We start from the raw sequence: 20,246 nt of genomic DNA on the forward strand, positions 1-20,246 counted from the left end.
AGAAAAGCCTGTAACCTGGGTGTTGTGATAAACGATAAACTCTCCCTTATTGATCAAGCCAATGGGGTCTCTTCTAAAGTTTTCTACACTTTGAAGATGATAAAAAAGCTTCCTCCTTTCATTCCGTCATATTTACAAAAATATTTAGTAACCTCTTTGGCAGTTTCCAGACTGGATTATTGCAATGCAATGTATCTTAATGCTCATCAACAATTGATCAAAAACTACAATTGTTACAAAACACTGATGCCCAACTTCTCCCTAATATTCCAAAACACCAATCGGTGTCCAAACATCTGTAAAAACTTCACTGGTTGCCGATCAGGCCCAGAATTATTTTCAAGGCGCTCTGTATCACCTACAAGGTACTACATATTCAAGGACCCGCATTTCTGAAAAATAGCTTTAATTGGTACATCCCCAACAGGCATTCTACAGAAAAATCTGTGATTGTGCCTAAATATAAACATGTTTTGTGGGGAGGTCGCAGCTGTGTGCTGGGTGCCTCCACTAACAGGAACAAGCTCCGCCTCCACATTAAATCATCCACTAATCTTCTATATTCAGATATGCGCTTAAAACATGGCTATTCAACTCTGTATAGTTATTAAATTCATGACAGGTCTCTTTTTATGCTCACAGTAGCTAGCGCCAAGACACCTACAGGTATTTGTGTGCTCAGCAAGTTATTTTAACATAACATAACATTTTCGACTGCCAGTGCCATAAGTGACAGTGCAGTATTTTGTTGCCTGGAAGGGGTATGAAGTCTTTGATAACTCTTGGGAGTCAGCCTCTTTTGGTTATGCTTCACAACTGATGTCTGGATTTCACAAAAAGTTTAAATCAAAGGGGAGGATCATTTGGGGAGGGGGTATTGTCAGTCCAGCAGATAGGTTAGGGCATAGGAGACCATGAAGACAGGCTACATAGAACTTTTATGTTATGTTATATAAACTTGTAGCGCACACAGATACTCCAAGGAGTGTCCCGGCGGGAACCTGAAAAGAAGTCTGAGTCAAAAGGCAGAGCTAGAAGAGAAAGGTTTTCAACTTTTTCTTAAAAATCACAAGATCTTTGACTCTGCGCAAAGCCAATGGCAATGAATTCCATGCCAGCGCCGCTATCTGGGCACAAGAGCTCCTGCCAAGCCTTTGGCGGTTGAACCGAGGAATCTGCGCCAAAAGTTGGGAGGAAGAACGAAGCTGTCTCGCCGGAATGTAGAAAGCGAACCTCTTCTGCAAGTAGATGGGTCCCAGACCATGGAGAGCTTTGTGGGCAATAGATAGAATTTTTAATTTTATTCGGGCCTCCACCGGGAGCCATTGCAGAGATCGCAAATGAGAACTAACACTACACCTGCTGGAAAGACCCAGCAGGAGTCTGGCAGCCGAGTTTTGTATCACCTGCAATTTGTTCAAGAGGTAACCTGGGATGCCAGCATACAGAGCATTAGCGTAATCTAACTGGTAGAGAATCAGGGCGCGGACAACAATTTCCTTTGCCGATTTTGGAAGGAGAGGGAGAAACTTCCTCAGAGTTTTCAGCATGCTAAAACAGGTACCGGCCAGCTTCTTGACCTGAGATGAAAAGGTCAAGTTCTCACTGAACCAAACCCCCAGATTTTTTGCAGAGTCTCCCTTAGAACTGGGAAAGGGGAAACCAGGGGGCCACAGTTTCTCTCTGAAGTTGGCAGGAAATGTGCCGTACAAGAGGATCTCAGATTTCTCCTCCTTGCACTTAAGCTGTGCCTGCTCAAGCCAGTGGAAGACAGAAGACAAACAGCGTTGGGCAGAGAGAACTGAATCATCTTCTCATCCCCAAGAGAACAGAAGCTGGGTGTCATCAGCATAAGCCATCACCTTAGCCCCTAATGCCTCCGCTAGATAAACCAACGGGGTGACATAGATGTTAAAAAGAAGGGGACTAAGGGGTGGCCACTGGTTGGGGAGCAGAGACACAAGGTGCAAGCCAGACCTGCTGAGAGCGACCCTCCAAGAAGGACCTGATCCAACCCCAGACTGACCCGGAAACACCAATCTCCGAAAGGTGCTCAAGAAGCAGGGTGTGGGGCACCATATCGAATGCCGCCGAGAGGTCCAGCATAACCAGACCTGCCCTCTCTCCGGAATCCAGACACTCACGGATCGCCTCCGACACCTCCAGTAAGGCCGATTCCGTGCTCTACGAGGCTTGGAAGCCAGATTGAGCCGGGTAGAGCAAACCCGAGGCTTCGACGTACTCGGTAAGTTGATTCATGACCACCTTTTCACAAACCTTAGCCTGACTCGGCAAAAGTGAGATAGGGCGGTAGTTTACGGTAGTCAAAGGGTCCAGGGACAACTTCTTGAGGAGAGGAAGGATTTTAGCCTGCTTCCAAGCTAAAATGAAGAATGAGGTACCACTGTCAAGATGTTTCCTGCCAATGTATTGTAACATAACAGAGTCGTATGGCAAAGTTATAATAGTTTTTTTATTTTCCAAAACAAAACCCCAAAGCAGGATTTTGTTTTTGAAAATAAAAAATAAAAATGCCCCCCCTCACCTTGGGAGTTATCTTCCATGGCGAGGGTGGGTGCATTTTGCAGTTTTCACTGCCCCTTACATGAGGGTGTTCCTGTCAAATTAGGTAGGCGGGCACAGAGGTCAATCTCTGGCAGCCCTTTCTTCGTCAGGCTGTCAGAAAGGTGTAACCATGGTAGAGACAGAGTAGTCTCCACCATGGGTGCACCAAAGATCCGCATTTAAATCGGGCAGGCGGACCATTATGTTGGCGGAAAGGTTACTCTGTCACTTTTGCAACAGGGGACCCTTTCCGCCAACATATAAATCGGGCCCAAAATCACAAATTAATGCCTTTCAATTGGTTTTTCTGTCTAAAATGCCATTACCACGTCACCTCCTTAAATGCTTTACACCCTTTTCAAGTGAAAGACAGCAATCAGTTTAAGACCTTCTGCTAAGTACCGAAGTAGCGCAGGAAACATATTCCCTGCTGCACATGCACATTTGTTCAGACACTCAACTAGCCAAAGGCTAGAGATCAACATCCCTGAACCAACTGGCCGTCTGCTCAATCAGGCTTAAAGTTCTGTCAAGTGTATCCTCTACGTTCAAACCTGTAATCTCTGAAAAACTTTTTAATCGCATCCTAGATTGGAGGGTGACTTAGCCACATTTTGTAGGGGACAGAAGTTTAATCTCTTTCTGACTATCTGACTCAATATCCTTTGTCACCATCAGTCCTCTACCAGACCTCTACATGAATACATTACTTCTTGCTGTCTAACTCTTCATTACCTCCCAAATGCCAGGCACATCTCCTGCACTGCTTTGCACATGAAGTCATCCATTTTCCAGCAACAAAAATGCTAAACTTACCTACCAACAAGAACTGTCAGAACAAGGTTTGCACTCCGTACGAGCATTTATACCTTTTGGAACTTGTGACACTGATGTCTACAAGATTCTTCTGTCCAGATATAGAAAATGGTTAAAGATTTCCGGAAGTATTTGAAACAGCATCAGTAGACCCCTCTCTGTCTAAACTCAAGAGGAACTTCTTGGCTCCTCAAAACCTTACTCTTATGAACTAAATAGAGATGTCTCAAAGGCTCATCACTTCTGTTTAACCGGTAAATGCACATCTTGTCACAGCTGCTAGCTCAGTATAAGCTCAATTTCTAGACACGTCCTTATAGACAAAAACTCTTAGATTCATTTTTCACTACTGCAATGCCTACCTCTCACATAGGATAACATTGACATGACCTTATTACATTTAATAAACTGTAATTTCCAAATGGGAACAGGTAACCAGTTCATGGTTGGTGGCTTTGGAACTGTAATGAAAAATCCTCTCTTATGGTAAAGTTGGATTTTATATTACAGTGTTGATAATGTCACTTTTAGAAACTTGCCAAAAGATGATCAGCACACACTCGTTTCCAGACACAAATCAATTTACTGAGATCATTGTTCTCATGAAGTAAAATACAAGAAAAAAAATTCTTGGAAATATGTGGTCGAATTTTCTTGATAATCCTTTATTCACAATGTAGTCAACGCATTTCATCCCTTCATAGGACTTCTTCAGGGCTCAATCAAGTGGGGCTTTCTTACAATGGCGTTTTGTCTCCAAAGTTTAAAAGCATAGAATTATTGTTCTGCTTGAATAGCAGGTGATTTAATGAATCCAGTACTTCCAGGGCAAACTATTTTCTTATTCTGATATTTCAGGCCAGTGTTGGCAACCGCATCACTAAAACGCGGTCAAGGCGACAATCCTCCCTCCTCCGACTGGTCTCTGGAAATGATATCAAAACTTTTAGAAAGTTGGTATTTTCCTGCCTTACCCATTTAGTGCCTGTAGCCTGCCTTTGGGTAACATGACTGGGTGTAGTTGACAGTTGGGCTTTTTGTATTCTTCATAGACATCCACACAATAATAGAGAGCTTAGGGGTGCCTGCATGGGCCATCACTGACAGGATGGGAGGGTGAAGCTGGGCACAACCCCACTTGCCCACTTACACCCGAAACCTCTCCCACTTCAAAGGAAGTTACAGGTATAAATATTGGACCTCAGACACTAACTCTTCAGTACACTTCTGGACCTGTGGATACTCTACCAGGAAGAAGGACTGCTATGCAGCTTGAAAGGACTGCAACTCTGCTGGACTGCTCTTCTAAAGAATTGCTGCCATGCTTCGCTGACCTGCTGCCCTCTTGCCTGGATGAGAAGGACTGGACCTGCATCTGTTGAACCCAGGACCCCAGAGTGACTCCAAGGGCTAGTCGGCTGGCCTCCTGAATAGGGCCTCACGACCATACTGTTCCAACAATCTTGTACGCAGCATCTGGACACTGCCCTGCCAAGTGGTGCCACCCTAGTCCTCGACCCTTGGAATGTTGGCCTAAAGGTGCTCTACCAGCCCATCTGGGTTTCAAACAGAACCAATGCATCTCCTCTGCTGCACGGCGCAATCATGAGCACAACCGGAACATCGCCTCCACTGTGAGGGTTCCCTCAGCGCAAGGACTCCACATCGTCCTCGCAGCTCCTCGCAGCTCCTCTGAACGGACACATCACAACGCTTGCTCGGCACTGGACGTCTGCAACCAGGATTTAAGGTCCTGTCATTGAATGGGCCTAACGGGCTCCCTGTAGCTGGCCTACGCTGTATCGCAGTTGGCCTGGACTTTACCTGATCCAGTGCGACCAGATATCCACAGTTGGAGCTTTTTGGCAATATTTTCACTGAAGTCCTTAAACCTGCATATCTCCAGTTTTAATGATTCGATTCCTGGCATTTTGGTGTTGGCTTATTTATTAAAAACAACTCTGTTTTTTTCTGATCTGTGTGGGATCCTTTTGTGGTGTTTTCACTGTGTTACTGTTTGAAGTGTTGCACAAATACTTTACACATTGCTGCTGGGTTCAAGCTGACTGTGTTAATTGCTAAGTTTCCAGAGGGTTAAGCACAGGTTGATTTAGTGTTTGCATGTGACTTCACCCTGGCAAGGATTGTGGTTCCTGCTTGAGCAGGGTTTCACCCCCAACAACCAGTTACTCAGTTTCTTACATGAATTATTAGACAACACTGCACAAATCGATACGCAAGCTATCTGCGTGATATATAGACACACGCGTTTGTAAGATCCGATTCTACCATTCAGAATGCAATGTACCAGTAAAAAGAAAACAGCATCCTAGATAAATTCCCGAGGGCGGTTTTTTTTTCAATGACAAATGGTTTGATATAAAATGGTACTGCAGCGCCAAGGAAGCCAAACCAAAAAAGTTGTACTATCTTTCCTGAGAAACTATGTCTTTTCACAACTCCTTCGCGCTCGCCCCAGCAAAGTCCTGGAGTGTGTTTTATAACTATTCCAGTTTAAGAATTATCTCTGGAAATATGAATTCTAATAAAGCCAAGATCGATAACTGCAGAGTGCGCAGCCTGCAAACACATCGCTCTAAACATTGAGGCCCGCTCTTAAATTAAATTATATTACGAATTACGACTGGCAAATTGTTTACTCTTGACTACCGAATTTTAACAGTTTGGGAAGGTAGATTTTCAGTTTCGTAAAGAAATCTTTTTCAGGCATTTTTTATATAATACGTTTTCGTTGTGAAGTCTTTTGGTTTCCTGCCCCATCTGTCACTTGTGAAACTATGCTGCAGCTGGTTGCTTTCTGAAACAATGTGCGGGTTGTTGAGTTCCTCTGTTAAGTCCTGTCAGAGTTTTACCTTTGAATCGGTGAGGTCACAGCTCACCTTGACTGGGGAGGGAAACCCAGATGATCTATGCTGACAAAATGCTGGTAATGCGATTCTGGCCGCGACAGATTCTCACTTTCCAAGGCCTACCTTCAGGCATTCTGGACCTGGGAAGGCAGAGCCGGACCCGATGGGGGCCTGGAGGAAACACCAGCCGGTGGCGGGAGCCCCTCCTTGCCCTCCCCCTTACTCAAAATTCCGGCTAAGCCGGGGGGCAGGATCGGCCCAGAAACAAAAGAAGGCTCTCCTCCAATCAGGGGGCGAGCTAGTAAGGCAAGGAGGGGGTTAAAAGAGGGGCCTACTGCCCAAGAAGGCATAATTCACCCCCGTGCTTGAGAGAAAAGAAGAGAATGTTTGAAAATTACTCCTGACAATGGCATACGTAAACTTTCGTCCAGAGTGGCGCAGGAGCAGATCTATACATGCATATGTGCCCACGCCAAAATGCAGTTCACAGATAAATATATTCCAGGAAATGAAATACTATTCCTGGTCCTATTTCAGAAAGTTCTCGGGAATTCACGAAAGCAGATAGCTGCACTTAATACAAGGACATATTTCCAGGGTGCCCTTTCAAGCCCTCTATAAGGTTGATTTGGCGTTGACTATAACCTTTGGAGTTTATAACAACTCTACCTCTCCCTCTGTATCGGCAGGCTTCACTGCAAGTGACCAGGGCGGGACTGGGAACCAAAACCGGCCTTGGCAAAGTGCTCGGCAGGCCCCCCTGGGGGGTTGGGGTTGCCGCCGAGTTCTTTGGTAAAAAAAAAAAATGTTTATTTCACCCATGGGGGTCCTTCTGTGACCCCCTGACAAAGGCTAGGGGGTCAGGAACTCTCTTCCCTGCCCCCTTTTCACGTTTTCCACCTTTTTTCCCCCTTTCCTTTTCAGTGCGAGAGGCAAAATGGCGGCCGACACTTCCTGATTTCGACCGATTCGAATGTTGACTGACATCTAACAACCAATCAGAATTTCGCTCGCGCACGGCACCGTGCGCGCACATTGCGCGCGTATAGATATTTATATGCTTTTAAATGCTAATTTCTCAGGTAATACTGAACAGATTGACACCAGACCTGCAAAAGGCACTTCCCTGACCTGAGGACTACCTCTCTGCCAAATTTCAAGTAATTCTGTTCAGCCGTTCGGCTAAAGGTCCTATGGAAAAATGCATGGGGAAAACACGTTTTGTGACCCCCCTTTTTTCTCGGCCCCCGCTTGACGAATCATCCCGAGACTTTCAGGGTAGGAGCTGAGCGGAGCGCCCCATTAGTTTTGAAAATTTCGCGAAGATTCGTCAACCGGCGCCAAAGTTATTCAAAATAGAATTTTGAGATTTCCTATGGAAACACGGTCCTAACTATAACTATCTACTGGCGACCGCCAGTAGATAATATATATATAAATATATAGATAAATAGATATATTATCTACTGGTGGTCGCCAGTAGATAGTTATAGTTAGGACCTATTTTCCATAGGAAATCCGCAACATTCTATTCCCAATAAGTGTGGCGCCGGTTGATGAATCCTCGTGAAATTTTCCAAATGTTTGGCCAGCTCCACTCCGCTCCTACCCTGAAAGTTTCGTGGTGATTCGTAAAGCGGGGGCCGAGAAAAAGGGGGGTCCCAAAACGTGTTTTCCCCATGCAATTTCCCATAGGATCTGTTGTCGCAGCTACAGCCCGAACCGCTGAACGGAATGACACCACATTTGGCAAAGAGTTAGTCCTCAGTTCAGACTCGTGCCTTTTGCATAAATGGTGTGAATCTTTTCATTAGTTCCTGGGAAAATTAGGGTAAAAAAGTTAGTGATATCTATGGCCAGGGAGGATCCGTGGACCCTACCCGCACCCTAAGCGCACCCTCCCCGAATCGAGCACGCACCCTCCCGATCACGCGCGGAATGCTAATTGGCTGTCGAGTGTCTGTCTACATTCGAAACCAGGAACTGTTGGCGGCCATTTTCTGCCTCGGTAGAAGCGAGGCTGAAGAAGCAAGGGGAATAAGTGTGTAAAACATATAAAGGGGTCAGAGTGGAAATACTCTGACCCTCTAGAGGTGCTTAGGGGGTCCCAGCAGGACCCACTGGGGCCCTCTTTTAAAAAAAATAAACGGCGAAATGCGCGCAGGGTGCGCGCATCCTATCGTGTTTGGTGCACGGATCCTCTCGCATTGGGTGCGCGGGTCCAAGGAGAAAAAATGTGAATAAAGACAAGAAATCCTTGGTTGTATGACAACTTTCTACACTGAAAGGTAGGGTGTATATTTCTGTTTTTTAAACGAATGATTCTTATTGGTTAAGAAAAACTGATTATAAGAAACATTATATATGATAAGCTGATATGTTAAAAAGTCAAGCACACTTGCTGTCTTGTTTAGCAACCTTGTGTGCTGAACTTGTGACCTGTGTGCTCAGTACAGTGTTCCATGACCTGTTTCTATGGTAACAGGCAGAAGGCAGATTGGGGGAAGGGTTCAAATTTATGTCATTTGGAAAGGGTTGAAATGTTTAACCAATAGAAATGTGTGTTTGCTTTTGAATTTATGTGTGAAGGATTGTGATTTGATGTTTACATGTATATGTGTGGAAAATGAAAGGGAAACTTTGCCATTCTTTGTTTGTGCTGAGAGGTGCACAGTGCAGAGATTCTGTATAAGAAAATCTGGTGTGTGACTGATATACTTCTTAATCTACAAAACAACTTGAAAGGTGAGTTATTTAATTGTGTCGGGATGTATGTAGACTATTTTGATTTTAATCAGACTAATGTATTTCTCCTGCTAAAGTGTAGGGAGTACTTTTTTCTCTACAATCTTATTGACAGTGTGTGCATGTAGAAACCATTCTGTGATAAGCATTTGTGTTTTTCATGTGTTTGCAGACAGATAACTGTGCTGTTTTTTTATTTTGGTAGAATTAGAAACCAGTCATTGTTTATGAATTGGTGAAATGAGTTATGTTTCTATACTAAAATGTAGTACTCCTTCTAGATGAAGAAATGTGTTTTGGTATAGTGCAAGGGATAATGTTGTTTGTCTAGAATCACACAGTGAGTATGTGTGCATTTGGGAACCACTATGAGAGAAGCATTTGGTAACATCGTGTATTTGCTGACAGATAACTGTTTTAAAACCTGTCATGTTGTCAAGTTTTAGTAGCATTAGAAGCCAGTCTTTGCTTATGCATTGATAAAATAAGTCATGCTTTGACACTAATGTGCTGTACTTTAATATGTAGATTGTGTGTAGTCTCCTTACCCCTTGCACAGTAGTGAACGAGTTTTTGTAAGCTGCTAGGAATAGTGTTGCTTGTCTAGAATCACACTGTGAGTCTGTGTGCATTTGGGAACCACTGTGAGAGAAGTATTTGGTAACATCGTGTATTTGCTGAAAGATAACTGTTTTAAAACCTGTCTTGTTGTCAAGTTTTAGTAGCATTAGAAGGCAGTTTTTGCTTATGCTTTGATTAAATGAGTCAGGCTTTGACACAAAAGTGCAGTCCGGAAATATGTAGATTGTGTGCAGTTCCCTTATCACTTCCACTGTAGTGAATGAGTTTTGGTAAACTCCTAGGGAATAGTGGTGCATGTCTAGAATCACACTGTGAGTCTGTGTGCATTTGGGTAACGATTGTGATAGAAGCATTTGGTAACATCGTGTATTTGCTGACAGATAACTGTTTTAAAACCTGTCTTGTTGTCAAGTTTTAGTAGCATTAGAAGGCAGTTTTTGCTTATGCTTTGATTAAATGAGTCAGGCTTTGACACAAAAGTGCAGTCCTGAAATATGTAGATTGTGTGCAGTTCCCTTATCACTTCCACTGTAGTGAATGAGTTTTGGTAAACTCCTAGGGATAGTGGTGCTTGTCTAGAATCACACTGTGAGTCTGTGTGCATTTGGGTAAGGATTGTGATAGAAGCATTTGGTAACATCGTGTATTTGCTGACAGATAACTGTTTTAAAACCGGTCATGTTGTCAAGTTTTAGTAGCTTTAGAAGCTATTCTTTGCTTATGCATTGATAAAATGAGTCAGGGTTTGACACTAAAGTGCAGTACCATGTACTATTCTCTTCACTGTGCCAGAACTGAAAATTTAAAAGTTTTACCCAGGCACTGTCCTAGCAGTAGTCTGATGATTTAATCAGTTTCCAATTACTCATGTTGTGAACCATACATTACCACATAGACTGCTTCAAATGTCTATGCAGTATGCATGCAGTCTTCTAACATACTATACACTTGTATTTCACACCTTCCAAGTACTAGTCCATTCACTGTGTCAAAAGCCAACCACTTATAAATTCACCCAGGCACTCTCCTTGCTGTACTCTAATCATTCCGTCAGTACCCAAGTACTCATGCAGTGAGCCAGGCCTTAGCACATAGACTGCATTAAATGCCTATTCACTATGGATGCAGTCCTCTAATCACCTACACAGTTGTCTTTCACACCTTCAATTCCCCAATCAGTATTCATACACTTCTAGCAAACACCCTGTCACTCACCCAATGTGTCTCCTTATAGTACTGTAATCATTCAGTCAGTTAGCATGTAGTCGTTTAGTGAGGTAGCCTTTAGGGCATGAACTGCTTCAAAGTAGTATGCACTATGCATGTAGTGTTTTAACCATCGTCACACTTGTGGTTCAGGGCTATAGTTTCTTAGTCAGTTTTTATATAAAATGTGTTTGTACAGTAATGGAATAGTATACATTAGAAAGTTATTAATATACATTTATTTGTGATTCTTTTTTACAGATACTGTTTTTCAGCTTAAAAATAGAGAAATCATGTCAGAAAATAAAAGAAAAAGAAAAGAAACTCAGAAAGGCGCAGGAGCAGGAGTGTTTCTCATCCGTTTGCACTCTTCTCGTGCAAGATTGTTCGGATGAAGGGTCCTTAGGTGTTTCATCATACTTGCCGTGCCGTACGAGTATTTCTTGTTAGGATCCCCTCGCGACAGAACTCTTTTGCAAATCTTGCACGTGACCAAGGTGGCATTGGTCTTTGTTTGCCCCTCGGGAAAAGTAAAACATTTCCACACCACTGAAGAAAAACGTTGTGGGCGTGGTGCCTTCTCCAAAAATGTATTCTCAGATTCGGTGAATATTTTAAAGCGGCAACATTTACAGTTTTTGTAAATTAAACGTATAAAATTTTGTTAGCCGTAAGCATTTTATATATCTGTGATTTGTATCTTGTGGTATTTTGCTGAGAATAGCATGATGTTTTTTTTTTTAACAATCTTTCTGATTGTTTTTTTTTTGCCCGCTGTTAAGTGATGAGTATGATTGAAATCACAATTTTTAGTGAAATTCAATATATTCTGAGAACAGCAAAAAAGGCAAACAAATTACTTTGTGGAAATTATGCTGTGTTGTAAAAAATTTATTATTACATGTTATCATTTTTTTTTCCTTTACTTTCACAGATCCAAATTTTAAAATTAGCAATTTATATGAATTTAGATTGCAATGAAAATCTGAAAAAAATGTATACCATTTTTTATTCCTATTACTGTGAAGGTAAGTTTAACTAAGTCTCAATATGCAGAATGAGGAGGTCTGCAAGAAGCTACAAAGTTGAAACACGTTTCTAAAAACACTCTGTTTATACTTATGTAGTTTTGAAATCTGACCATATTCAGATATCATGTGAACTGCAAAAAAAGAGATTTGAGGGGTTCATAATATTTCCCATTGTACCTATTGAAGGACCACAATCATTTCAATCATTCTTCTTTGAACATCTTTGCAGACAAAACTCTGTGCTTGCCTTCTATCAGTCGCAAGGAATTTTAAAACCGGAAATATGTCACTTTTTATAACATAGTTATTGTGCAAGACACTCTTTCATATTTACAAAGAGAGGAAAAGGCACTCTGTGCACTTTTTATACTCCATGTAAATACAACCTCATTATGCACACCACTTTGCGTTGAAAGGGTGTTCTATAAGTTTTGGTGTGCATGATTGCACTGAATACTCATAGAACAAGACACATGTCTAGATTTATCAGAAATCATAAATCTCGATATGTGTGTGAATGCTGCACCATTCTAAAATTGGTGTAGGAAAGCACAACAAGGAGAATTGTTTTCATTTCTCCACATTTTATATCTTCAATGCATGCTACAATGCTCAGCATACATTGAAAGAGAAAAATGCCTTTACTGATTGTCTTTGTGTAGGAAGGTGTGTCTTACTGCACAAAAACAAACAGCACATGAAACAGATATCCTTGCACTATGGTGCAAGGGTGCCTGTGTCACCACATGGCTGTAGTTTAAGCAGCCGTGCAGAGAGAAGCATAGATTTGCAACATATTTATGTACATATGTTGCATCCCTGTGCTTTGGAAGTACTACAGCACACTGCAGTTAAAGAAGTTACTGTGTGATGCTGCAGCACTTCCTCATAGTTCTGCACTTATACATTCACCATACGCTACTAATGCATTCATTCAGTCAATTACATACTACACATACATTCATCTAAACATTCACACACTAACAAAGAAATGTTGCTCTTTTTTTAAACCAGGAAAGTTAGTTCTTACAAGAACTTTTTTTTTTCTTCTTTTTTGTTTTTCTTTTGGTTTTTCCAACAATTTTGTGATTTTTGGGAGAAAAAAAAACAAAAAACAAAACAGGAGGAACCAAACAATGAACTTCGGGGAACAATAAAAAAACCAAAAAAAAACCTAGCAAATGTGACTTTCTTGCCGGCGGCAGATCAGATCGATCGACTGCTCACCGTAGCACAAAGTCGCATTGCACTTAGTGCAGAGCACTTTTAAAAATTGAAATTGAGGACGGATGTCCAAGTTTTGGGCTGATGGATGCACTCTTGAAGTGCTCGGCTGCGATGAGGTGGAAGGCGCAGGAGCAGGAGTGTTTCTCATCCGTTTACACTCTTCTCGTGCAAGATTGTTTGGATGAAGGGTCCTTAGGTGCTTCATCATACTATCCGTGCCGCACGATTATTTCTTGTTAGGATCCCCTCGCGACAGCACTCTTTTGCAAATCTTGCATGTGATCAAGGTGGCATTGGTCTTATTCTGCCCCTCGGGAAAAGTAAAACATTTCCACACCACTGAAGAAAAACGCTCTTTGCGTGGTGCCTCGTCCAAAAATTCATCCTCAGATGTATGAGGAGATGCAGGTGATGCCTGCTGCCCTGAAGCCATTTTTAGTTGAAAAAAGTTAGAGCTAAGTGTAAACTTAGTCTAAAAAAATCTTCTTCTCTGCAAAGAGATGCTCCTCCAAAGAAGGTCAAAGAAGAATGATTGAATTGGGTGGGGTCTTTCAATAGTTAGAACAGGAAGTGTAATGAACCAATCAAATCTCTTTTTTTTCAGGTCACATGGGATCCGCGCAACCTGCGCATAGGCACCCAGCGCGCATCCGCGAAATTGAATTAAAAAAAATTATAGGATTAGATGTAAAAATATATTAGTTTTAAAACTAGTTTAGAGTTTGTCTTCAATTAATATTCACATGAAATACATATATATATGTTTTTTTAATGTTAAATATTTCGCGGGATCCGCGCACCTACCGCATCATAGACGCAGATGACGCATTGCGGAAGCGCGTAAACGTCGCGTTACGTACATCGAACGTGTCGCGCATAGGCTGGGAGTCGCGTCCCAGTCGCTATGCGATCGCGCACTAAACACGTACCCAACGCATACCATGCGCGGATGCTAACGCATAGGGATCGAGAACGGTGCGCATAGGGTGCGCGGATCCAAAAACATGGAAAAAAATATATAAAATAAAGTTTTGAACATATAGTTAAAGAAATATTTGTAAAAATATAAAAAATATGTTTGAAAAGCCCAATAAAAACAAGTAATATTTTTAAAGTTTTTAAAAGCATTAATTAAAAAAATAAATTAAAAAAATGGTGATAAAAAAGAATTTCAAAAAAACATAATTAATGTAATTGACACACTGAATTTGACAAATATAGAAATCCAATGAAATTCATTAAACATGATATCTTTAGAGATAAGTTATAGATAGGAATTAGCATTTAAAAATCCTTTGAAATTCACTGAAAAAACCATAGGTTTCATGCACGTTATAGTTAGGAATTGGCATTTAAAAAACCTTTGAAATTCACTGAAAAAACCATAGGTTTCAGGGGCGTTATAGTTAGCTGGACATTTCCCTCGTACAAAACCCTAGAAATTCCCCTGTTGTAGTTAGTTCAGCTAACTATAACTCGTGCACTGCTGATGATGTCACATATTACATCACTGATGACATCACTGATGACATTTCAAATGACATCACTGATGACATCACTGAGGACGTCATCCAGTGACTGTGTGTTTCTGTAAAGTTTAAATATGTTTTATATATTTATAGTGAAAGGCCTATGGAAGAATGAGTGGGTGTATAAGTGTGTGAATGGGTGATTTTCTAGGTGCGTAACTGACTCTATAAGTGAGTCATTGAATGTATCTTCCTGCAGACTAGTGACTAAACTGTGTGAATGTCTGTATGTGTCTGTGTGTTGGTGTATAAGTGGCTGCATGGTTTTGTGAATAGCTATATGAGTGTCTATATGGGTTATTGATTGGTTGTCTGAGTATCTGTATGGGTGCCTGAGTGTTTGTGTGGGTAGGGTGTGTGTGACTCTGTGCATAGATGTGTGAATGGGTGATTCAGTGGGTGCATGGTTTTAAGAGTGCATCTGTGATGAACTGTATGGTTGGGTGACTGTATGTAAGGGTGTGTTAGTGATTGAATGTATATCTCAGTTGTACATGTGTCAGTAACTACATATGTGAAACACAGTGTATATGTGTGTAAGAGTATATAACTATCTATATGTGAGAGTGTGTGATTTTGGGAGTGGCTGTATGGATGAGTGTGTGCTTGTATCAGTAATTGTATAAGAGCGTCAGAATTTGTTAGTATTTTTATGAGTAAGTGAACTTGAGTGTGTTTAACTGTATAGGTGAGTAAATTGGACTGTGATTAATTATTTGCATGACTGACTAGATGTGTCTGTACCTCAACGGATGATTGGCGGTGTGTGAGTATAGGTGTATAAATGCATATGATAGTCCTGTACAGAGTGACCGTAAGTATGAGTGACTGTACAGGTGAGTGAGTGGAGATGTATGTAGACCTAAGAGTCAATGAGTGGGTGTGTAGTTATTGGTATTGGAGTATCTATGGTTTTCAAAATGGCCGTCTGAAATTTTGAGTCGGTGTATCAAAGGTTATATTAGGGTGTGAGAAGATGCACTAATTTATCACATGGATGATGTCATTAGTGATGTCATTTGAGATGTCATCAGTGATGTCACTGGCCATGTCATGAGTGATGTAATATGTGACGTCATCAGCAGTGCATTGCAGGGGTGCGAGTTATAGTTAGCTGAACTAACTATAATAGGGCAATTTCTAGGGTTTTGTACGAGGGAAATGTCCAGCTACCTATAATGCCCCTGAAACCTTTGTTTTTTTTTGTGAATTTCTAAGGTTTTTTTTTTTTTTTTAAAGAAACCTTTATTATACAAGAAAATACATACAAGGGCCTACAACCACCAAGGCCGGCCGCTACAGAGCCCGAAGGCCCGCAATGCAATGCCACACATTCAAATGAACCAGAGGCGAAGCTCCCGGCAGTCCGTGAGCACATGCAACAGGCCGTGGCTATAGGCCAAGAGCAATCGAAAAAAACAGTTTCATTTTTTGTTAAATACAAAACACACTCAAGGCAATGAGAGTCGGAAATAGCAACATGCGCTACCCAGGACGGGGGACAACGGACAGTGTCTAAAGCAGTTCTTGACAGGAAGTGGTAGCGGGGGGCAACGGGGAGACAAAGCATGGAACACACCTCACACAATCCCGATGAATGTGTGGCTAGGGGGACAAAGCAATATCGACCTCTAACGGCAGAGGCGGGGTGCAGATATGTCCACGATATAAATTCCATGGACCCCATACCTTAGTCCATTTCCCAGGCTTGCCTCTCGCCACATACACCGTCTTTTCCCTAAACATACACCAGTCCATATTCTCCTTCCATACCGCGACCGTGGGCGGCCTCGGGGAACCCCACAGCTGTGCAATGTTACGCTTAGCCACCATGTACCCCAGAGTCACCCACTGCGTCTGTGCCACATTATAGTCATTCGGTTCCCAGACATTCAACAAACACCTCCTAGCCTCTGGCAACAGAGCAACGTGCGTGACCTCCTCCATTACAGCGTGGATACCGTTCCAAAATCGCACAACCTCCAAACATTCCCTTAGGATATGAAGAAAGGTACCCGACAGGCCACATCCACGCTTACACATTCCATCCATCGAGTAACCCATACGTAGCAAACCGGGCCCCGTGACATACACTCTGTGGAGGATCTTCAGCTGTACGAATCGTAAGCGGGCCGGGATCGCCACCTCTTACGGGGAGGCCACCGCCGTTACCCAGTCCTCATCGTCCAGTTCCAAGCCGTCGCCCGTCCATGCCTCCCGCAGACGGATTAGCAAGTCCGCGCGATCATTAATAAGTTTTTTGTAGATCAGAGAAATAGTGCTGTCGGGCACATAGCCATCTAACACTCTATCCTCCAGCGGGGCATATTCGGGGATAGCAGCAACGTCCGGAAAGACCGAACACAGCGCATGGTAGACTTGTGCATACCGGAAGTACTCTCTATCATTTAATTTGTATTCAGTTTTAAGCATTTCAAACGTTTTGAAAGACCCCTTCGCCCAAAGGTCCCCCACCTTACATATACCAATCATATCCCATTTCTCAAAGCCTTTCGTTTTCCACAAACAACCCAGCCACTCGGAGGCATACAACGGCGTCGCCCGAGTCAAGCGACCCCTCCACCCCATCGCAGCACTCGCCGCATGCCACACACGCACCGCAACCCGCGTGGGTCCTGTCAACCGTGCATCCGGGGTCACCGAATACAGTGCCCGGTTATAATCCCCACCCGGGAGTAGTAATTTATCCATCTCGAAGGCCGGATTCAAGGCGGGACCGTATATCCCGTGGTTCACCGCCGCCAATTGAGACGCCCAATAGTATCTTTTAATATCGGGAAGGGCGACCCCCCCATCATACCAAGGGAGCGTCAACTTGGCGAGAGCGATCCGCGGCCGCCCGTCCCAAAACAGTTGGCGCTGAAGACCCTCCACCTCACGGAAATAACGGGCTGGCACGACATCTAGAGTATTTTGCAAAGCGTACAAGAAGCGAGGTAGCGACATCATTTTAAACAATGCCGCCCGTCCGAGCGGCGAGAGCGGAAGTCGTCGCCACCTCGCGACGTCGGCCTTCAATCGCTGGAGGGGAGGGAGAAGGTTCCGCTCATAGCGGACCGCGGGATCCAAAGAGATAAAGATTCCCAAATATTTGAACCCCAGTGTAGCAATCTGGATAGGGCAATCCCGCGGCAGAAGGGGGGCCTCACCCGCGAGGATGTAAACACATGACTTGGCCCAATTGATGACCAGGCCAGAGTTGCGACCAAAGGAATTCAATACGTCCACCAATACAATTAGCGACTGTCGGGGAGAGGTAAGATACAGAAGGATATCATCCGCGTAAAGGGAGACACGGTCCTCAAACTCCGGCGTCCATCTAATGCCCCGCAGCAACGGCTCCCAACGCAACCAGGCGACGAGAGGCTCCAAAGAAAGTGCAAAGAGAAGGGGTGATAACGGACAACCCTGCCGCGTACCTCTCCCCAGTGCGAGGGGAGCCGACACCCTACCATTCACTCTAAGGTTTTTTAAATGCCAATTCCTAACTATAACGCCCCTGAAACCTTTGGTTTTTTCAGTGAATATATAGATAGACACACACACACACCACATATATATATCTATATATGTGTATACATATATGTGTGTATATATCTATATATTTTTTTTCCACTGAAAAAAACAAAGGTTACAGTGACGTTGTTGTTAGGATCAGATTTTACACACACAAAATAATAATAATCCAGAAGTTATAGCTAACTTAAGTAACTATAACCCGTGCCATAAGGTAACTATAACTCGCGCCCCTGCCATGCACAGTATTCTCATCAATAATTTCATTGCAAATGTTGCAGTGCTATTATCCACCTTAGGTAAGTAGTAGGTTTTATATTTTAGTCCCTACCTTTTACTACTTTATTTCCACTCTATGCCACTCCGCTCTATGCCACTCCACTCCACTCTACACAACTCAGCTCTACACTACTCTATGCTATTCCAGTGAACACAGCTTCACTTTACAGCACTCTACTCTCACCGCTCTACTGTACCCCACTCTACTCTATGCCACACCAATCTATGCAATTCCACTGTCTGTCACTCAACCCTACGGCACTCTACGCCACCCCACTCTGTTCCAGTCTACGCCACTCCACTCTATGCTATTCCAGTCCATGCTACTCTATTCTACAGTACTACACTCTACAACACTTCACTCTATTCCACTCCAGTCTACACAACTCCAGTCTAAGCTACTCTACTCTACGCCACTCCACTCCACTCAACGCCAATCCACTGTATGCTGCTCCACACTACAATATTACACACTATGACATGCCACTCTATGCCACTCCACTGTACATCATAACACTGTACGCTAATTTACTCTACGCCATTCCACTCTGCACTATTCCAGTATAGGCCACTCAAGTCTATGCCCTTCCACTGCATGCCACTCCACTCTACTCAATGCTATTCCACTCTACACCTCTCCACTGTATGCCACTCCACAGTATGCCACTTCACTGTATGCCACTACACTGTACGCCACTTCACTCTATGCTATTTCACTGTACACTATTCCACCCTACACCACTGGACTCTATGACACTCAACTCTAAGCTGTTCCACTCTATGCCACCCCACTGTATGCCACAACGCTGTACGCTATTCCAGTCTATGCCACTTCACTGTACCCCGCTCCACTCTACTCTATTGCCACTTCAGTCTGCGCAACTCTACTGTACGGCACTCCACTGTATGCAACTGCACTCTAGCTATTCCACTGCACCACACCTAACTCTACACCACCTTAGGCAAGAAGTAGGTTTTATATTTTTTAGGCAAGTAGTAGGTTTTATATATTTTTCACTACCTATTACCACTCTACTCTATGCTATTCCAGTGTACACAACTTCACTCTACAGCACTCTACTCTAATGCCCTCCACTGTAAGCCACTCCACTGTATGCCACTCCAGTCTTAGCCACGCCACTATACCCCACTTCACTCAACGCTATTCCACTCTATGCCACTCCACTCCTGCCACTCTACTCCAGACTACGCCAATCCACTGTACACATCCCCACTGTACGCTACGCCACTACACTGTACGTCTCTCCATTCTATGCCAATCCACGCTACACTATTCTTCTTTATGCTATTCCACTCTACTCCACTCCACTATACGCCATGACACTTGACGCTATTCCACTCTATTCCACTCCACTCTATGCTATTCCAGTGCAAGCCACTCCACTTTACGCCACTGTAGAGTACCTAACTCCACTGTACGTCACTGCAATCTATGTCACTCCATTCTATGCTATTCCACTGCACGACATTCAACTCAATGACACTCAACTCCACGCCATTATACTCTACGCCGCTCCTTTCCACTTTGCTCTATGTCACTCCACACTGCTCCATTATATGTAACCCTGGGCGTAGTTCGCGAAGTAGCACTACGCGAAGCTACGCAAAGTGCACTTTGCACTACGCGAGCTACGCGTAGCACTTCGCGAACTGCGTAGTACCCTGTTCGCACTGTGCAAGATGTCGTTTTCAATGATTGCACAGTGCAGACAAGCAACCGGTACTGTGCAATCATTGAAAACGGCATCTTGTACAGTGCGAGCTGTAGTTCTCTGCCGCTCGAGTAAATTTTTACTCGAGCGGCAGCTTTCTCAACGCAGACTGGTAGTTTCTCATCG

This window comes from Triturus cristatus, chromosome 4_1 (assembly GCF_964204655.1).
Source record: "Triturus cristatus chromosome 4_1, aTriCri1.1, whole genome shotgun sequence".
Classification (NCBI taxonomy): Eukaryota; Metazoa; Chordata; class Amphibia; order Caudata; family Salamandridae; genus Triturus; species Triturus cristatus.